General features: G+C 38.7%; 1 pseudogene; it reads right to left on the bottom strand.

The window, feature by feature from the left end:
• Nucleotides 1–11,313: 11,313 nt before the first annotated feature.
• On the bottom strand, nucleotides 11,314–12,168 carry LOC125908951 (60S acidic ribosomal protein P0-like; annotated as a pseudogene).
• Nucleotides 12,169–14,688: the final 2,520 nt, after the last annotated feature.

Here is a 14,688-nt window from a genome sequence, read left to right as displayed (position 1 = left end):
AAAACAACTTGAGTATCAAACTCAACACCCAAAAAACAACTAATCCAGTGAAGAAATGGACAAAAGGCATGAATAGACACTTTTCCAAAGAAGACATCCAGATGGCCAACTGACACATGAAAAAAATGCTCAACTTCACTCATCATCAGGGAAATACAAATCAAAACCACGAGTTACCACCTCACACCTGTCAGAATGGCTAACATTAATACCTCAGGCAACAACAGATGTTGGCGAGGATGAGGAGAAGAAGGAATCCTTTTGCACTGCAGGTGGGAATGCAAACTGGTGCAACCACACTCTGGGAAACAGTATGGAAGTTCCTCAAAAAATTAAAAATAGAACTATCCTATGACCCAGCAATTGCAACTACTATGGAACAAAAAATGCTGATTCAAACGGACACATGCACCCCAATGTTTACAGCAGCGCTATCGTCGATAGCAAAAGTATGGAAAGGGCCCAAATATCCCACGGCCGAAGAATGGATAAAAAAAGATGTGGTACACACAATGGAATATTACTCAGAGATCAAAAAGAATGAAATCTTGCTATTTGCAGCAACATGGTTGGAATTAGAGTATATTATGCTAAGTGAAATAAATCAGTCAGAAAAAGACAAATAATCATATGATTTCACTCATGTGGAATTTAAGAAACAAAACAGATGAACATTGGGCAAGGGAAGCAAAAATAAGATAAAAACAGAGAAGGATACAAACCTCTAGAATCACTATAATTTAAAAGGCAGATAATAACAATAGTTGAGGAGGATGTGGAAAAACCAGAACCCTCATCCATTGCTGATGGGAACCCTCCTAAATGGTACAGATGGTTTGGGAAACCACCTGACAGTTCCTCAAAATGTTAGACAGAGTTACCAGATGACCTAGCAATTCCACTCCTAGGTGTATGCCCAAGAGCAATGAAAATGTGTGTTTACACAATACCTGTACACAAATATTCATAGCAGCATTATTCATAATAGCCAAAAAGTGCAGACAAAGCATATGGCCATCAACTGATGAAGGGATAAATAAAATGTGATATATTCACACAATAGACCATTATTCATTCATAAGAAAGAATGAAGTAGTGATACATGCTACAGCATGGATGAACCTTGAAAAAGATTATGCTAAGTAAAAAAAGCTAGTCACAAAACACCACATTTGTATGATCTATTTATGGAAATGTCCAGAGTAGGCAAATCTGTAGAAATAAAAAGTAGATGAGTAGGTTGCCTAAGGCCGAGAGGGGAATGAGGAATGGGGAGTGACTGCTAATGGGTATGGACTTCTTTGGGGGGGGTAATAAAAATATCTAAGATTGGCTGTGGTGATGGTCCCACAACTCTGAGTACATGAAAACCCATCGAACTGTACACTTTAAATGTGTAAATTGCATAAGCTATAGATACACAACATAGTTACACACACATCACATACACACATCACACATGAGGGTAAAAGATGTTATGATAAGTTCTCCCGTTTGTTTTCTGTTTTAAAAAATCATTTGAAAAAGCCAGTAATTTAATCAATAATTGCATAGGTCTTGTACACACCTCACACACCAACCTCGACCCACCAGTGTTTCAGGACTCCATGAATGAGAATCATTGCTTCACATCTTAATTTAATATGCTTAACACCCCTCAGTCCTCTCTGTATCCATCTATATGGCTCAAATTTGCTGCTCCCCAAAGCTTCCCCAGAAATTCTCTACAGGAGTATTTTAGGGGCAGCAGTCTGGCTAGAAGAAAAAGACATCCAAGGATTTGTCGTGAAGCTGTGTTTGCACAGCAGACCCACTTTTTCACTTAAAATTGGAGGCTGATGGAGATTGGACCCCAGAGTCCTGCTTCTCGGTGGTCCCCTCCTCTGCTTCAATAAGGGCCACATAGAAATGGGCCTATGTTCTTAAAATCTCCTTCATTTTTTCAAGGCTCATCTGTATTCTCAACAAGCAATCATTTTGCTATGACATTAGCTGATTTTCTAAATACAGCACCTGAAAATGGCCCTATGTTTTAGCAGTGTCTGCCAAAACAGGACTTCTTTCTTTGTGCTAAAAATGCCTACACATGATTTTAACTATGCCATTTTCAGATTCTCCTTTCAACTCATCTGTTCCTTCCAATGTGTTGTCATTTCTCTACTTGGAAATCACGACCATGAAACCTTGAACGTTAATGGGTTATGCAAACAGGTTCCCTTGGTATATTTTTAATAATCACTGCCCTTATTATTACCAGATGTCAAAAATCCCAAATGATAACAGAGTGATGGACTTTAAAGGTAAGGTTATTTGGGCTAGGGAAATGTGATATTTTTGTTCTCTGAGAGATAGCAGGTGTCTGACCTGGGTTTATATTCACGACATCTTAGACAAGTTCCTTGATTTCACTGACTCTGTATCTTCTTTGACCAGAAGGTGCTGTCATTGCCTTCATCATAGGGTTTTGGTGAGAAATGTGTGGGATTTCATGCTGTAGTAGTTATCTACTGCTGTGTAGAAAGTTACCCTCCACAGTTAGCAGCTTGAAACAACATTTATTATCTTACAGTTTCTGAGGGGTAGGGAATCACCGAATGGCTCAGCTGGGTGGTTCTGGCTCAGACTTTCTCACAAGATTACAAACTATTGGCCATGCCCATAGTCTCTGAAGAATTATGTAGGGTCTGGGAATCACTTTCAAGTTCACCTGTGTAGCTGTTGGCAGGAGGCTTCACTTCCGCACCACAGGGATCTACCCATGTGGCTTTTTCCTAAAGGCAGGGAGCAGTGAGATAGAGATACCAAGATGTAAGCTGAAGTCCTTTATAACCTAAGCTTGGTAGTAACACACCATCATGACTGCCATATTCCACTGGTAAGACTAACCAACCCTGCTACAGTGTGAAAGAGGACTATGCCAGGGTGAAAATAACAGGAGGCAGGTGTCACTGGAGGCCACCGTGGAAGCTGGCTACCACCTAAGAAGGGACACCTGGACACCACGACTTCAACAACCATTTATTGAGCAGTTATATGCAGGCTTTATTATGGGCCCAGGAGGTATAAAATAGGCATAGTCCTCACCCTCAAGAGCTTCCAATTTAGAAGCTCATAGTAAGTGCTTAAGACATATGTTTTCTCCTCATAAGAAACACAAATACTTTATAAAAAGAGATCTTGTTGGGGAGCCTGGATGGTTCAGTCAGTTAAGCATCTGACTCTTGATCTCAGCTCAGGTCTTCGTCTCAGGGTCATGAGTTCAGAGATCTTGCTAATCTTGCTAATATAGACACAATCCAAGTAATTCCCACTTGGGAAAGTTGAGAAACTCTCCCCAAATGTGACAATTACAAGCTGGAAGACTCTGCAAATTTCAGTTTAGAGGCTGAGAATTTATAAGAATCCTAGCTGAAGTAAAGACAATATAATCATATGTGAGAAAAAGGTGTAATAAGCAAACTGATGGTATTTATCATCGTTTAAAGGTGGTTATTTTCCAAAAGTATTCTTTCAGACATTAGCTGCATCTATAGGCACACTAATAAAGAAGGTTCTAAAGTCATGGCCTTCTTAATTCCATGTGAAAGCAACTAACATGGGACCTCTCTTTGACAATGACTCATCCACTGTCAATTTTCTTGATGTTTAATATAATGTATATATAGATATGTATAGATTATATAAGAAGGTGACCTTGACTTTCACATCTTCTAGAATGCGCTCTGACCTTCTCCTGGTTTGTCCCAATTAGTGAGCTTTTCCTCTCCTCATACTTGTGCTAAAATATTCAGATTTCAGACTCTTAGAGGAGACATGTATGATTCATGGGATTAATGGCCAAGAAATTTGCCTACATTATCGAATTAGCCATGCATTTTGCCAGTCTTCATAATGCTGAAGTGAAGCTTGAGATTTATACATATATATTGAACTCTTATTCTGAGCATGATAAAACCTGCATATCTTTCCAATATATCCATAGATAGAAATGAATACTAAAAGGTTTGCTGGTGCAGAAGAACCTGCCGGTACCCAAGAGATACAATCTGAAGTCCCACTGGATGACCGTCCTTCCCTGTAATGCCCTGGGCCAGCCTTCAAGGGCACCTGAAGACTCTGTGGTTCAGTAGCTGTTTGCTGAGCCTGAGGTTCTCCACCTGCAGAAGATGGAGGAGAGGAGACTGATACCATCTCTGCTCCCATAGATTTAAGGAAATACACTTGTCCCTTAGTCTCCTCCTTCATGAGAAAGGGTAGGGATTATGTCTGTGTTATTCACAGATGTATTCTCAGTGCTTAGAAAAGGGATTTCAATAAAAAGTGCCCCTTACCCATTTAGCCCACCCCGCCTCCCACAACCCCTCCAGTAACCCTCAGTTTATTCTCCATACTTATGAGTCTCTTCTGTTTTGTCCCCCTCCCTGTTTTTATATTATTTTTGTTTCCCTTCCCTTATGTTCATCTGTTTTGTCTCTTAAAGTCCTCATATGAGTGAAGTCATAGGATTTTTGTCTTTCTCTGGCTGACTAATTTCACTTAGGATAATACCCTCCAGTTCCATCCACGTAGTTGCAAATGGCAAGATTTCATTCTTTTTGATTGCCAAATAATACTCCATTGTACATATATACCACTTCTTCTTTATCCATTCATCCATTGAGGGACATTTGGGTTCTTTCTGTACCTTGGCTATTGTTGATAGTGCTGCTATAAACATGGGGGTGCATGTGTCCCTTCGAAACAGCACATCTGTATCCCTTGGATAAATGCCTAGTAGTACAATTGCTGGGTCGTAGGGTAGTTCTATGTTTAGTTTTTTGAGGAACCTCCATATTGTTTTCCAGAGTGGCTGCACCAGCTTGCATTCCCATGAACAGTGCAAAAGAGATCCTCTTTCTCCACGTCCTCACCAACATCTGTTGTTGCCTGAGTCGTTAATGTGAGCCATTCTGACAGGTGTGAGGTGGTATCTCATTATGGTTTTGATTTGTATTTCCCTGATGATGAGTGAAGTTGAGCATTTTTTTCATGTGTCAGTTGGCCATCTGGATGTCTTCTTTGGAGAAGTGTCTATTCATGTCTTTTGTCCATTTCTTCACTGGATTATTTGTTTTTTGGCTGTTGAGTTTGATAAGTTCTTTGTAGATTTTGGATACTAACCCTTTATCTGATGTGTCGTTTGCAATATCTTCTCCCATTCTGTTGGTTGCCTTTTAGTTTTGCTGATTGTTTCCTTCACTGTGCAGAAGCTTTTTATCTTGATGAGGTCCCAGTAGTTCATTTTTGCTTTTGTTTCCCTTGCCTCTGGAGACTTGTTGAGTAGGAAGTTGCTGCGGGCAAGATCGAAGAGGTTTTTGCCTGCTTTCTCCTCAAGGATTTTGATGGCTTCCTGTCTTACATTTAGGTCTCTCAACCATTTTGAGTTTATTTTTTTGTATGGTGTAAGAAAGTGGTCCAGGTTCATTCTTCTGCATGTTGCTGTCCAGTTTTCCCAGCACCACTTGCTGAAGATACTGTCTTGAATCCATTGGATATTCTTTCCTGCTTTGTCAAAGATTAGTTGGCCATACATTTGTGGGTCCATTTCTGGTTTCTCTATTCTGTTCCATTGATCTGAGTGTCTGTTCTTGGGCCAGTACCATACTGTCTTGAGGATCACAGCTTTGTAGTATAGCTTGAAGTCTGGGATTGTGATGCCTCCTTTGGTTTTCTTTTTCAAGATCGTTTTGGCTATTCGGGGTCTTTTCTGGTGACATACAAATTTTAAGATTATTTGTTCTAGCTTTGTGAAGAATGCTGGTGTTATTTTGATAGGGATTGAATTGAATATGTAGATTGCTTTGGGTAGTATCGACATTTTAACAATATTTGTTCTTCCTATCCAGGCGCATGGAATCTTTTTCCATTTTTTTGTGTCTTCAATTTCTTTCATAAGCTCTCTATCGTTTTCAGCATTTAGGTTTTTCACCTCTTTGGTTAGATTTATTCCTAGGTATTTTATGGTTTTTTGTGCAACCGTAAATGGGATCGATTCCTTGATTTCTCTTTCTGTCACTTCATTGTTGGTGTATAGGAATGCAACCGATTCCTGTGTGTTGATTTTATATCCTGCAACTTTGCTGAATTCATGAATCAGTTCTAGCAGTTTTTTGGTGGAATCTTGTGGGTTTTCCATATAGAGTATCATGTCATCTGTGAAGAGTGCAAGTTTGACCTCCTCCTGGCTGATTTGGATGCCTTTTATTTCTTTGTGTTGTCTGATTGCAGAGGCTAAGACTTCCAATACTATGTTGAATAATAGTGGTGAGAGTGGACATCCCTGTCTTGTTCCTGACTTGGGGGGAAAGCTCTCAGTTTTTCCACATTGAGGATGATATTAGCATTGGGTCGTTCATATGTGGCTTTTATGATCTCAAGGTATGATCCTTCTATCCCTACTTTCTTGAGGGTTTTTATCAAGAAAGGATGCTGTATTTTGTCAAATGCTTTCTCTGTATCTCTTGAGAGGATCATATGGTTCTTGATCTTTCTTTTATTGATGTGACGAATCACATTAACTGTTTTGTGGATATTGAACCAGCCCTGCATCCCAGGTATAAATCCCACTTGGTCATGGTGAATAATTTTTTTAATGTATCGTTGGATCCGCTTGGTTAGTATCTTGTTGAGGATTTTTGCATCCATGTTCATCAGGGAAATTGGTCTATAGTTCTCTTTTTTAGTGGAGTCTCTAGTTTTGGAATCAAGGTAATGCTGTCTTCATAGAAAGAGTTTGGAAGTTTTCCTTCCATTTCTATATTTTGGAACAGCTTCAAGAGAATAGGTGTTAACTCTTCCTTAAATGTTTGGTAGAATTCCCCTGGAAAGCCATCTGGCCCTGGACTCTTGTTTTTTGGGAGATTTTTGATTATTGATTTGATTTCCTTAGTGGTTATAGGTCTGTTCAAATTTTCTATTTCTTCCTGTTTCAGTTTTGGTAGTGTATATGTTTCTAGGAATTTGTCCCTTTCTTCCAGATTGCCCATTTTGTTGGCATATAATTGCTCATAATATTCTCTTATTATTGCTTTTATTTCTGCTGTGTTGGTTGTGATCTCTTCTCTTTCATTCTTGATTTTATTTATTTGGGTCCTTTCCTTTTTTCTTTTTGATCAAATTGGCTAGTGGTTTATCAGTTTTGTTAATTCTTTCAAAGAACCAGCTTCTGGTTTCATTGATCTGTTCTGTTTTTTCGGTTTCGATAGCATTAATTTCTACTCTAATCTTTATTATTTCTTGTCTTCTGGTGGTTTTGGGTTTTACTTGCTGTTCTTTTTCCAGCTCTTTAAGGTGTAAGGTTAGGTTTTGTATCTGAGATCTTTTTTCCTTCTTTAGGAAGATCTGGATTGCTATATCCTTTCCTCTTATGACTGCCTTTGCTGCGTCCCAGAGGTTTTGGGTTGTGGTGTTAGCATTTTCATTGGCTTCCATATACTTCTAAATTTCCTCTTTAACTTCTTTGTTAGCCCATTCATTCTTCAGTAGGATGTTCTTCAGTCTCCAAGTATTTGTTACCTTTCCAAATTTTTTCTTGTGGTTGATTTCGAGGTTCATAGCATTGTGGTCTGAACATATGCACGGTATGATCTCGATCTTTTTGTACTTGCTCAGGGCTGATTTGTGTCCCAGGGTGTGGTCTATTCTGGAGAACGTTCCATGTGCAGTGGAGAAGAATGTATATCCTGCTGCTTTAGGATGAAATGTTCTGAATATATCTGTTAAGTCCATCTGGTCCAGTGTGTCATTCAAAGCCATTGTTTCCTTGTTGATTTTTTGATTAGATGATTTGTCCATTGCTGTGAGTGGGGTGTTGAAGTCTCTTACTGTTATGGTATTACTATCGATGAGTTTCTTTATGTTTGTGATTTATTGATTTATATATTTGGGTTCTCCCACATTTGGCACATAAATGTTTATAATTGTTAGGTCTTCTTGGTGGATACACCCCATGATTATGATATAATGCCCTTCTGCATCTCCTGATACGGTCTTTTTTGAAGTCTAGATTGTCTGATATAAGTGTGGCTACTCCAGCTTGCTTTTGTTGACCATTAGCATGATAGATGGTTCTCCATCCCCTTATTTTCAATCTGAAGGTGTCTTTAGGTCTAAAGTGGGTCTCTTGTAAACAGCATATAGATGGATCTTGTTTTCTTATCCATTCTGTTACCCTAGGTCTTTTCATTGGACCATTGAGTCCACTGACATTTAGAATGAGTACTGAAAGATATGAATTTATTGCCATTGTGATGCTTGCAGAGTTGGAGTTTCTGGTGGTGTTCTCTGGTCCTTTCTAATCTTTGTTGCTTTTGATATATATATATATATATATATATGTATATATATATATATTTTTTTTTTTTTTTTAATCTTTTCTCCCCTCAGAGAGTCCCCCTTAACATTTCTGGCAGGGCTGCTTTAGTGGTCACAAACTCCTTTAATTTTTGTTTGGGAAACTTTTTATCTCTCCTATTTTGAATGACAGCCTTGCTGGATAAAGAATTCTTGGCTGAATATTTTTCTGATTTAACACACTGAATATATCCTGCTACTCCTTTCTGGCCTGCCAAGTTTCTGTGGATAGGTCTGCTGCAAACCTGATCTGTCTTCCCTTGTAGGTTAAGGACCTTCCCTTGCTGCTTTCATGATTCTCTCCTTGCCGAGTATTTTGTGAATTTGACTATGATATGCCTTACTGATGGTCGGTTTTTGTTGAATCTAATGGGAGTCTTCTGTGCTTCTTGGATTTTGATATCTGTGACTTTCCCCAGGTTAGGAAAGTTTTCTGTTCTGATTTGCTCACATAAACCTTCTACCCCTACTTCTCTCTCTTCCTCTTCTGGCACCCCTATGATTCTGAGGTTGTTCCTTTTTAATGAGTCACTGATTTCTCTAATTCTTGAATCATGCTCTTTTGCCTTAATCTCCCTCCTTTTTTCTGCTTGGTTATTCTCCATAAGTTTGTCCTCTATATCACTGATTCTCTGTTCTGCCTCATCCATCCTTGCTGCCGCAGCATCCATTCGTGATTGCACCTCAGTTATAGCCTTTTTTATTTCATCCTGACTAGTTTTTACTTCCTTTATCTCTGCAGAAAGGGATTCTAATCTATTTTTGACTCCAGCTAGTATTCTTAATTTTTTATTTTTAACGTTTATTTATTTTTGAGACAGAGAGAGACAGAGCATGAATGGGGGAGGGTCAGAGAGAGGGAGACACAGAATCTGAAACAGGCTCCGGGCTCTGAGCTGTCAGCACAGGGGCCCGATGCGGGGCTCAAACTCACAGACCGCGAGATCGTGACCTGAGCTGAAGTCGGCGCTCAACTGACTGAGCCACCCAGGCGCCCCTCCAGCTAGTATTCTTATTATTGTGATTCTAAATTCTGGTTCAGACATCTTGCTTGTATATGTGTCGGTTAAGTCCCTGGCTGTCATTTCTTCGTGCTCTTTCTTTTGGGGTGAATTCCTTTGTTTTGTCATTTTTGAAGGGAGAAAAAGAATTAATGAGGTAGAAAACTTAAAATTAAAAAATATTTAAATTAAAAAATATTAAAATTTAAAAATTAAACACACACACACACACACAAATCTAATAAATGTTGCTAGATCCTAGGTGTGTTTTGGTCTGGGTGTTGAAAGTGGTTTGACAGATTAGAGAAAAAAAGGTGGGGGGAGAAAAAAAGGAAATCATTTGAGAATTTGAAAAAATGAATATACTGAAGTAGACTAAAATGAGATGATGGGAGTAAAATAGAATTTGAAAAACTATACACAAAAGTAAAGAATATAGTAGAAAAAAATTAAAGAAAAATATTTTTAATAAAAATTAAAAATAAAAATGAATTTTTTCTTTTTCTGTATTCAAGTAAAAGCAAAGAAACAAAAAAGAGAAAAAAGATTTAAAAAAGAAAAAAGAAAATCGTTTGAAAATTTGAAAAAATGAATACACTGTAGTAGACTAAAATAAAATGATGGAAGTAAAATAGTATTTGAAAAAATTTACATAAAAGCAAAAAATATAGTAAAAAATTAAAGAAAAATATTTTTAATAGAAATTGAAAGTAAAAATGAAGTTTTTCTCTTTCTTCATTCAAGAAAAAGAAAAGAAACAAAAGAGAAAAAAAGAAAAAGAAAAAAGGAAATAGTTTGAAAATTTGAAAAGGTGAATACACTGAAGTAGATTAAAATAAAATGATGGAACTAAAACAGAATTTGAAAAAATTTACACAAAAGTAAAAATATAGTAATAAAAATTAAAGAAAAATATTTTTAATAAAAATTGAAAATAAAAATGAATTTTTTCTCTTTCTGCTGAATTCTGTGGTTCAGGTTGTGCAGATTGTTGTGTTAACCCTCCAATCAGTTTTTTAGGTGTGTAAGATGGTTTAGTGTTGGTCTGGCTGTATTTCATGGACGCAAGACACACAAAAAGCTTCCATGCTGTTCCACCATCTTGGCTCCTCCCCATGCTTTGATCTGCTTTTCATTCATTATTCATGTGGTGGGTACCACTTTAAGGTAATCCCCAAAGATCTAAACCCTGTATAATCCCCTCCCCCTTGAATGGCTGTAACTTTTTTCTAACAACTATAGCAAAAATGAAAGGGTTTTGCAGATGTAAGTGAAGTTCTAATCAGTTGACTTTGTGTTCATCAAAAGTAGGTGGGCCTTACTCAATTAGGTGAACCCTTTAAAAGGGCCGCCTGAAGATGGAGACTCAACAGATTCTCTCTTGATCTCATTCTCTTGCTCTCTTGCTTAGTCTCTCTCTCTCTCTTGTTGTGCTACTGACTTTGAAGAAGCAAGCTATCATGAAGTAAAGTTGCAAGTAAATGAATTCTACCACCAGTCTGGGAGCCTGGAAGCATATCCTTCCCTATGTGTGGCACAGCCCAGCCAACACATTCATTTCAGTCTTGTAAGACCCCAAGCAGAGAACCTAGTTAAGCCATGCCCAGAATTTTGAGTTATGGAAACAGGGATATAATAAATGGGTGTTATTTTAAGCTACTGAATTTGTACTGAGACAATAATTTTTCCATGTATAATTGATTATGATTTTTTCTTCTTTGTAGCCCATTTTTTTGTTAGCATTCTTGTTTTGAAGAATGACTTAATTACTTAAGTCATCAATACATTAAGGCTTTCTCTGTAAGGGTACCATCCCACTTGTCATAAATAATAAACATTCATTGCATTTTTTGGTAAGAGAAGTAAACATTTAGGTTCTTGTTTCACAAACAAAGTTGGCTCAATTGGTTGTTTTGGGTGATCAGTCAAAGAGACAAAATCCCAGATCTTCATTGGATTCTTCTTACTCTTCTGTTGCTTCAACTTTGGCTGGGGCTGTGGCCACAGGGGCAGCAGCCACAAATGCAGATGGATTAACCAAGAAGGCCTCGACATTTTCAGCAAGTGGGAAGGTATAATCAGTCTCCATAGACAAAGCCAGGACCCATTTGCATCCACTGATGATAGAATGGGGCGCTGATGCAACAGTTGGGTAACCTATCTATAGACATATGCTGGTAACATTGAGGACAACCTCCAGGAAGCGGGAATGCAGAGTTTCCTCTGTGATGTCAAACACTTCAAAGGTTGCCATTGTCAAACACCTGCTGGATGATCTGCCCAAAGGAGAAGGGGGAGATTTTCAGCATATTCAGCAGTGTGGCTTTGCTGGCTCCCACCTTGTGTCCAGTCTTAATCAGCTGCATTTTAGTGGTGCTCTGGGAGATTTTAGTGGTGATGCCTAAAGCCTGAAAGAAGGAGGTCTTCTCGGGCCATGGCACCAGCATGGGTGGCAGCTGGCACCTTACTGGTCAGCAGAACGTCCTGTTCTCAGTGAGGTCCTCCTTGGTGACACAAAACCCATAATCCCCCCAGATATGAGGCAACAGTTTCTCCTAGAGCTGGGTTGTTCTCCAGATGCCCTCGGATGGCCTTGCACATCACAGTGTTCTTGCCCATCAGCACCACAGCCTGCCCATTGAGGGATATGCGGATCTGCCGCATTGCTTGGAATCTATGTTGTCTGCTCCCACAATGAAGCATTTTGGATGGTCTTAAGTTGGGTTATCTTAAGGAAGTAGTTGGACTTTCAGGTCACTCTGTCTTCCTTGGGCATCATGGTGGTTCATCAGGGATTTCTATGCAGGGTTTAAAGACCATGTCACCCTTGTGAGGATGCCTGGAAAGAACAACAATCATTGCAGTATTATGTGGTCAAATCCATTGGTCTTTCCCACCTGGACTCTACCTTTGTTGTGCCACTAGGAAGGCCCATCCTCATCCCAAGGTTACAGGAAGAGTCACATATATTTTAGTCTAGTATCTTTGTGTTTTTGCCATTACATTTAAATTTTTAATCCATCTGAAGAAGGTTCTGGTAAATGATGTGGTGCAGAGAGGTCTGACTTAATTTTTTTCAAATGTACCAATAATATATACTGAAAATTGTTTGCCTTTCTCCTGAATCATATCAAACCAAAAGTTTGATTTTGGTCTTTTCAATACGTTATATTAAATCTGCCTGCTATCTCTGAGGCACCTAGGTGGCTCAGTAGGTTAAGCGTCTGACTTCAGCTCAGGTCATGATCTCCCCACTCGTGGGTTTGAGTCCCATTGTCAGCCTCTGTGCTAACAGCTCAGAGCCTGGAGCCTGCTTCAGATTCTGTGTCTCCCTCTCTCTCTGCCCCTCTCCTACTCATGCTCTGTCCTTTTCTCTCAAAAATAAGTAAACATTAATTTTTTTTAATCTGCCAAGTTCTGCTTTAATATAAAACTGTTTTCATTATTAGAACTTTATAATGGATTTGAATATCTAGTAGGGAGAAACACCCCTCGTTTCTCTTCTTTTATAAACTTTCCTCACTATTCTCACACACTTCTTTTTTCATTTTATCTTTAGAATTATTATGTCAAATTCCATTGGCAATTTAATTATATTTGTGGCATGCCAAATTACATTTATAGATTTATACATTTATAGATTAATTGGAGCAAAATTAACATCATATAAATAATGGTATACTGGACCATATTTTGGTACTCTATGTGTTTTGGTTTTTTGGTTTTTTTTTCCACCTGGCCCTAGTCAAGAAAGTTTTCTTCACATAGACTTTTTACATTTCCTGTTGACTTAGCACCAGGGTTTTAAACATTTGCATGTAAAATATATTAATTGTAGGGGTGCCTGGGTGGCTCAGTTGGTTAAGCGTCTGACTCTTGATTCCAGCTCAGGTCATGACCTCGGGGTCATGAAATCTAACCCCACATCGGGCTCCATGCTGGGTGTGGAGCCTGCTTAAGATTCTCTCTCCTTCAAAAGACCTCTCTGACCTCAGCCATAGCAATCTCTTACTCGACACATCCCCAAAGGCAAGGGAATTAAAAGCAAAAGTGAATTACTGGGACCTTATGAAGATAAAAAGCTTCTGCACAGCAAAGGAAACAACCAACAAAACTAAAAGGCAACCAACGGAATGGGAAAAGATATTTGCAAATGACATATGGGACAAAGGGCTAGTATCCAAAATCTATAAAGAGCTCACCAAACTCCACACCCGAAAAACAAATAACCCAGTGAAGAAATGGGCAGAAAACATGAATAGACACTTCTCTAAAGAAGACATCCGGATGGCCAACAGGCACATGAAAAGATGCTCAACGTCGCTCCTTATCAGGGAAATACAAATCAAAACCACACTCAGATATCACCTCACGCCAGTCAGAGTGGCCAAAATGAACAAATCAGGAGACTATAGATGCTGGAGAGGATGTGGAGAAACGGGAACCCTCTTGCACTGTTGGTGGGAATGCAAATTGGTGCAGCCGCTCTGGAAAGCAGTGTGGAGGTTCCTCAGAAAATTAAAAATAGACCTACCCTATGACCCAGCAATAGCACTGCTAGGAATTTATCCAAGGGATACAGGAGTACTGATGCATAGGGGCACTTGTACCCCAGTGTTTACAGCAGCACTCTCAACAATAGCCAAATTATGGAAAGAGCCTAAATGTCCATCAACTGATGAATGGATAAAGAAATTGTGGTTTATATACACAATGGAATACTACGTGGCAATGAGAAAGAATGAAATATGGCCTTTTGTAGCAACGTGGATGGAACTGGAGAGTGTGATGCTAAGTGAAATAAGCCATACAGAGAAAGACAGATACCATATGGTTTCACTCTTATGTGGATCCTGAGAAACGTAACAGAAACCCATGGGGGAGGGGAAGAAAAAAAAAAAAAAGAGGTTAGAGTGGGAGAGAGCCAAAGCATAATACACTCTTAAAAACTGAGAACAAACTGAGGGTTGATGGGGGTGGGAGGGAGGGTAGGGTAGGTGATGGGTATTGAGGAGGGCACCTTTTGGGATGAGCACTGGGTGTTGTATGGAAACCAATTTGACAATAAATTTCATATATTAAAAAAAAAAAGATTCTCTCTCCTTCATTCTCTACCCCTCTCTCAAAAAAATTAATTGTAGTATATTTTTATAATTGTTTATTGCTAGGTTATAGGAAAGATATTTATTTACTTAATTATGCAACCATAAGTTAGCAAAAGTTTGGTGAAAATCATTGAAAGCATTCTATAAGAATCAATTGGCTATATGGAATTTACAGTACAGCGTATTGCATA

This window comes from Panthera uncia, assembly GCF_023721935.1.
Source record: "Panthera uncia isolate 11264 chromosome B3 unlocalized genomic scaffold, Puncia_PCG_1.0 HiC_scaffold_1, whole genome shotgun sequence".
In the NCBI taxonomy this organism is placed as follows: Eukaryota; Metazoa; Chordata; class Mammalia; order Carnivora; family Felidae; genus Panthera; species Panthera uncia.
Note: the sequence above shows the minus strand (reverse complement) of the source record. Positions and strands in the feature narration are given on the sequence as shown.